Source organism: Melanotaenia boesemani, chromosome 4, assembly GCF_017639745.1.
Source record: "Melanotaenia boesemani isolate fMelBoe1 chromosome 4, fMelBoe1.pri, whole genome shotgun sequence".
Classification (NCBI taxonomy): Eukaryota; Metazoa; Chordata; class Actinopteri; order Atheriniformes; family Melanotaeniidae; genus Melanotaenia; species Melanotaenia boesemani.
The window spans coordinates 23,373,822-23,381,480 of record NC_055685.1 but is presented as its reverse complement, the minus strand read 5'-3'; positions in this window follow the sequence as shown (position 1 = coordinate 23,381,480).

Here is a 7,659-nt window from a genome sequence, read left to right as displayed (position 1 = left end):
TTAATTTTTTTTTTTATTGTTTGCATCTTGCTAGTGAATAGCATGTTGTGCAATAATTACTCGAACATTGAACAGTTTTACATGTGTTTATAAAAAGTCAAGTTAATTTGTAAATGTTATAGTGGATTTTAGATTCACTCTGACACAAAATCTGAGCATTTCTAACTTTTTGTGAGTAGTGTAAGTTATCTGCTGCTTCTCACATCTCTGCTCTGTTACAACATGGGTAAAAGGTAAAGGGCTTTGTTCCGTGACTGGAGCATCATGCACAATGTGCTCCTTCAGCTCAGCAACAGAGGATGTGGTCAAGAGCAGTTCAAAGCACCTGCAACTGAAGAAGCAGCAGCAAAGTTTGAGAAACATCTGTCAGAAGATTCATACAGACCTGAAACTCACACACTGGTATTGCACATTTGAATCTTTAAATACACGAAGCTGGTAATGTTAACACTTCTTTTAAACTATTCCTGTGGCTTTGGTCGGCTTTGCATGCCGATTAAATTTGGAGCTGTGATGATTTGTTATCTTGCTCATCAGAAACATGCTCCAGTCCTTACTATTTATATTATTATATTTTAAAATGAGCGTCTTATTGGTTTAGCATTGCATTTAAATAGTTTAAATTAAACCCGGGCAAGACAGAAGCCTACTGAGTTTCCAAAACTCCCACTTCTTGAAGATGTCAGTGAAACTAAATTGTCTCCTGAGGATGAGAAACAGCCAACATTAAGAAAAGGTTGATATACTGCATTCACTTTTCAGACACTGAACAAGAAAACACCCAAACACTCCAGGAATGTGCAAATAGTAAATCTTAAAGCGTTTGTGGCAAAGACTACTTGTACTATCTGAAGGTGAGATTTACTGAATGAATGTGAAGGGAATGAATAAATATAAAAGGAATAACAGTTTGACCCGCAGCAGATAAGTGAAAAGCTAATCCAGTCAAGCAATCTGTGTGAGGTCATGGAGAAGTCATGTGATCCTCTTGTAGAAGCAGGTAAGCACAGTTCATTTCATTCCAGAAAGCAACATTAAATATAGGACAAATAGAAAGTTACTCAGTTACATGAACCAATTGTTACCACCTGTTCTGAAACCAACATCTCAAGAGTTTGACAGTTTAGATTTATCAAGAGTACAAATTTCAACCCAGAGTTTATTAAACCTCCTTACTGAAACAGGGCCCAGATTACACAACGGATAATATAGCAAATTACATTTCTGTGAATGGTGATGCCATCTTTATAGGAAACAATATGATGATCTGGGGACTGGATGGGAATTTCCCCATAGAAAGCACCAGCAGATTGTGAAGTATATGTATGAGTCCTGCTCCACTCTCAGATTGGGAGACAGCTGCTCCAGTTTTCCTGTTAATAACATTAAAAGACGTGGGGGGTTGAAATCGGTGATGAGAGTAATTACTGGAGCATCAAGGCCTTCCAAAGAATTAATGCCAGATGATGATAAACAACTCCATATGTGATTTATGGGCACACAAACACATACAGTCACAATATAAATTTAAACACATTGCACAAGTTTCCACATAGCTCTGTCAAAAACACAGTTGGACTTGGTGACAGTGTGCCGCTTACATGCAACTTCCTCTCGTGCTCTGCTTTGTGTTGCACATAGTCCCTAGTGGGAAAAGATCTGGCTGCCATTTGGTTGTTGACTGGGCGTCCTCTCACTCTCGGCTATTTCATTACACTGATTCAAAGTCTTTATGCTTTTCTCAATAATACACTATGAAACACTTCTCCTTTTCCTCTGTTCTATAGGGATCCTCAAAGCCTTTCCTTTTCCTATATCCTGTTCTAGGTCTATATTAAAACTTCTGTTTGTCTGAGTTTTTTAGTAACAGAGAGGGGTTTGTTTTGTTTTGTTTTGTTATGTTTTGTTTTTTTCCAAATAACCTTTTGGCTTTTCTGCATTATTTTGCCACTGTAGCAAGAATACAAATAGCACTAACTTACTTAAAATATAAGTTACACTAAAATTTAGTGAAAGTTCCTGCACTAAACCACTGCTGTATGGTATTTCAAACCATGAGAATGCAAATCCAGTGGAGAATGTCCTGCTATGAAGTGATTTTCTAATGGCAACTGTAAAAATATCTATAGATAGATTTAGATACATTCAGACCAAATTGGCCAGATTTTTATCCATAAAAATCATGGTGCATGAGTGGCTGGGCAGATTAATCCAAATATCGGTATTATCAATACCAAGGCTGGTATTGGAATCAATCAATATCAGAGTGATGAAGTTAATATTTTTCTTGCAAAGTGCTTTGAGGGCAAAAAAAAAAAAAACAAAGAATGTGAATGAAAGCCAACCAATAGTAGGTTTTACTTTTTTTTTTTAGACAATTTGCACTGTTGGTTTAATTTTTAAACAAACAACTGTTTGTGATCAAAGGGAATAACATAATTATTTTATTATTTTGTTATATTACTGATGTTATTTTATATTGTTTACAAATACACAAAAATCTTCAGTGTTTTTGGTTCTGCCATTCATAAAAGATGTTTCATTTAGCAATAATCTTCATACTGTGTTTGAATATGATAATAATATTGATAGATAATTAAAGGTAAACCCATTAAATGATTGTGATTAAGTAAAAAGTATCAATATCGGTATCAGCGATAATTGTCCTGAATTTACTTGGTATCGGATTGATACCAAAATTTGTGCTTTCCTACAGCCCTACTAAAAATGGCTTAGGGGTGGGATATACTCACTGTGAACAAAAGCGTACACGTCAATGTTCTGCTACGTTTGTGTATATACTTGCTTCAAACGACAGAAGCATAGCACGGCAAAAGTGTGATTCTTTGCTATTTATCATTGTTGGTGCCTCGTCTGCTTTGTCATGAAATTGATTGTGTTCAGTCCTGGTTTGCCTCCTTCCTAGCTCAAACTATGTTTCAGGCAGATTCAGATTAAGCAACAATGAATAAATAAAACGTTTATATATGCATATAGTACACATACACATTCATTCACACATTTACCAACTACACTATAAACTTAAAACAAGTTGCCCAGTAGTTATCACATTAAATTATTCACATTAAAATATTGCACTTAGTGTCCACAATGGGTTTTTAAATACTTAATTTTACATGTAATTATTGCAGGTACTCTGTTATTGCACACAGTCATTTTCTTTCTCAGGTTGGTGTTTTGTGGTGTTTTTTTTTTTTGTTTGTTTTTTTCTAGAGAAAAACAGTTTAACAGTTGGTAGTTTTGTACTTTGGCTGCCCAGTAACGCCTGCCTGAGGGCAGGAATTTAAATAGGTGTGAGCCGGATGGGATGAGTCCAGGAATATGTGTTTATCCTGAAGAAGGCAGCCGGAGGTGAAAATGTCTACACGGGCAGGATGCTGTGTGTCTGTTACTTTTTTGTGCAGCTTTAATCATTCTCCACAGGGTCTGTAATAACCTCTGGTTTCTTAATGTTCTGGTTTTCAAGCTTTTTATTGCATACCTCTTCCCTGTCTTATTCCCTGCACTGATCAGTCACTACCACTATTGTGCCATCTGCATATTTAATGAAAGCCATGTGTGTTTTTATGGGGATTACGGGAAAGGTATTGGAACATGACCTTGTGGGGCTCCTGTACTTTTAGACAAAGGTAGGGGCCCATTCTCACAGACTGTGGTTGGTCAGTTAAAAAGGTCTGTGCCTAAAGATAGATGTTATAGTAAAGGCCCAAGTCCTGCATCTTGTAGAATAGTCTGCTTGGCAGGATGGAGTTATAAGTAGAGCTATTGTCCACAAATAGCAACGTCATATATGTTCCTAGTTTTCCAGATGTAGCAGCACACCATAGAAGGTGGATCTATTTGGACTGTATAGATATTGTTTTTTTTACATTTTTTTATTTGGCCTCTATTTTACCAGGTAACATGTTTGCGAACAAATTATCGTTTGCAAACAAATAAAACCAGAAGCACTCAGAGAGTGCAACCTCCGCCACCCCCAAAATCTAATCACATGTTCCTTATTCCATTTCTGAGATTTCCTGAAATTTTCATCAAAATTCATCCATAACTTTTTAAGTTATTAGGTGGCTCTAACAGCCCATCAGGTTCTACACAATGACTCATTAATTTGACTCAGGTGTGTTTGTGCAGGGATACATGGAAAACCTGCTGGATTGCGGCCCTCGTAGGACCGAATTGAGTAGCCCTGCCATAGATCCTTGAAAAATCTTCAAGTGTTGTGATAATCCCTTTGTCTGTGTTGTCAATCAGCTGCGAATGGATGTTGTTTATCCGTTTAGAAGACAAACCTAGCCAGCGTTTCATCCTCACTAAATATGGAAAGCTGTCATAAGATGCAATTCTTTGTGCAAGGATATCCAATTTTAAAACTTAAATTCAATAGTATACTGTTCTGGCCCACTGGTAATCTTATCCACCTCCATGGTATATCTGGATATGAGAATTTTGTCTGGCCATGTGTAGTGTCAGACAGGTGTGGAAGGCATTAAGGGCAATCAGCATCATCACAACAACAACAATTGTTGCCTCAGGGCAGTTGTTTGTGACACTGAGAGGAAAGGAGAGAATGACAAGGTCACAACAACCAGGAAACCGACTGCTTGAGCACATACTGTATACAACACGCAACATGCAATGTGCTTATAAGGAAATAAGGCTGAATATGTTTAACTAAGAATCATGCCCGCCATGTCTTTCACACACTACCTTCAACAAACTTAGTAATTTGCCTAAACAGGAAAGGAGGAACACTTCTTCCTTAACCTGCTTTTTTATTTACTTCATCCCTGCTGCTGTAAAATCTTCCTCTTACTTTCTCCATATTGTTAACTAATTTTCTCTACACTCATTTTCATTAGGAGGTATTTGTTGGCACTTTTGGTTTACTTTAGAAGTTCTATAAAGTTTATTGCAGAAATTAAGCTGCTCTTTAACAGTGAAAGAAAAGCCAGATACAAGGTTAAATCTCTGACATACTTTTGTTGATGTGAAATGTAAAAATAAATCAATTTTTACCTTCACGTTCAATAATGAATTACTTTGCATTGATTTAAAGATAATGCTGATCACCCTTTATTACTGGAGACTAGTCAAGTTGTTACTTTAGCTGTTGCTGATCTGCAGAGCAAAGCTAAACGTGATGTGGATAAGGATGTGGTTAGCTCACTATAAGCTAGCTGGAAAAAAAGACTTTCCGTATATTGTGCTTTCATCTGAGAGATTGGTTATTTCTACCTCTATGCTACGTGGTAAATGTGATTCTCACCAAATAATGTTTGTGCATCCTCTAAACTGTTTTTGATACCATAAACCTTTTTCAAATAACTCCTGACAGCTTCTCATCTAATTGTTTTTAAAATGTAACATTGCAGCTTTGTTCCTGAATTAATTTTTTTTTATTTTTAGCTTGGGTTCAGAATGTCAAAGCCTCCAGTTCAGATGATTTCCCCATCCAAAAGATACCTCTAAAGCCCATATCCACACAGAGATGAGTTTAGACATACCTGCTAGATTTTTTTTAATCATCTGTTTTGTCCTCATGGAACTATGCTTTTGGGAGGCCAAAAACACACATTTTTGAAACTGTGTCCCAAAGTGATTGAATCTGAAAGCACCATCATTTCATTTCCTTGTTTACAACCCATGCATGTCTTTTCTGAACTGATGATGCTATACCCTCACCTCTTCCTTAATCCGCACCTAATGACAATGGAGGATTAAAGGCCATTACATACTCAGCAAGAAGTGAGAACTTTTTTCTTGTTCTTGAGGCCACAAGAACAAATGACGTCATTTTGTTCTCACAGACGTAAATGGGAACAGTTCCTGACACATCGGCTTAGCAGAACTTTCTTCTCGTGGGGCTCTGAGAAGTATTAGGTGATTCGTCTGACATTTGAGGTTAATGTGGAAAAGAATAAAGCGGAAAGTTGTGGCTTCTGCATTTCCCCTGATGCAAGGCTGAGAGAATAGTTTTAAGGAACAGCTGACTGAGGTGGTGAGAAAGTAAATAAATGTATATAACACACGTGGGATTTAAAGACACGGACACAACCCCCTCTGCCATGGACAGACTTTCTCTTTAAATATGAAATAACACAGTCAGATGTTCATTGTACTTAAAAACACAGACATCCCCCCTGCAGTTATACCAGCCCCGTCACGGACGAAGCATCCAATTTAATTTTATGTTCAGAGTACTTAAAAAACAACACTGTTGACCAAAGTGCTGTGCACAGTAAAGGTAAAACATGTAACTATAAATAACTCCATAATAAAACAAAAACAAAACATTTAGAGGTAACAATTAAAGACAGTATCTCAGGCTGAGTTCAAAGCCAATGAGAAATAATGTTTTTAATAAAATACTTAAAAAGAGAAAGTGATTTGGTTTGCCTAATTTCAACAACAGATCATTCCACAGTTTTGGGACAAATGACAAATGAAAACTCATTGTCCCCTCTGAGCTTCGTCTTGGTCTTCTTGAGCCACGACCCTCAAGATAACATGTTGGTGTTTACGACCCCCACGTGACGACTTAGTGATTAATTGTGTGACGTATTAAATGGGTCATCTTGCAGCCATCCTCCAAATGTAAGGCTGGAAAACTGTCAGAATCTTCATAGGATAAAATGTTTTTTGGTGGTTCACCACTGCAACATGGCACCTACATTCCCAAAATTTAATTTGTTAATTTGTTAAAAAATTTAAGGTGCTAATTTCAAAGATTTACCTCTTCATTATTAGTTTAATTTTGACATCCCTGGTAAAAATCCCAAATTTATTTGATAAATTTAGGCTATATATTTTTTACAATTATCTGGTGACCCCCTAAAATGATCTTGTGACCCCCATGGGGGTCCTGACCCCCTTTTTGAGAACCCCCAGTCTAAGGTATAAGTCCACACAATTATCTCCATTTTAGCTGTTTTGTTTTTTGTTTGCATCGCATGAGTTTGTGCACATGCTCCATCTCTTGTTCTCTGTGTTTGATTTATTTCTGAAGTAGCGTTAACACACCACTTACAGGCCAGATATACAGCATTCTAGTGGTTTTGTGTGAAGTGAAAGAATTCTTGAAAGAATTCCATCTATACAAAAACATTTTGAAAACAAAATGTCTCCATGTAGCTATTTCCTCAGGCCATGTCCACACGAAAGCGAGTTTAGGTATACCCGCTAAAATTTTTTTTTAAATATTTGGATATTTTATCCACATGGAACTGGTGATTTAAGAGCCTGAAAAAGCTCATTTTTAAAAACGAGTCCCAAATTTAATAAATGTACAAATGTCTCAGTTTTGTTCTAGTGTTTACAATCCAGACACGTCTTTCTTGAACTGATGACACCATTGCCCGACCAACATGAGTTTCTGTGCATACTCTGTTTTGGTATATTTCTGCCACTTACAGGCCTGGCATATGTACGACAGCATTTTAAGAAGTTTTGTGTGGACACACATTTTTAAAAATGATTCTGTCTTCACAGAAGACATTTTAAAGAGGAAATCAGTTTTGTGTCTGTGGATGTGGATGGAGAGGATTGCCTGGAAAAGGCCATTTAAAAATGTGGGGTTGCTTCACAAGGAGTGGACTGAGGCTGGAGTAAGTGCTTTGAGAGACACCACACACAGACGGA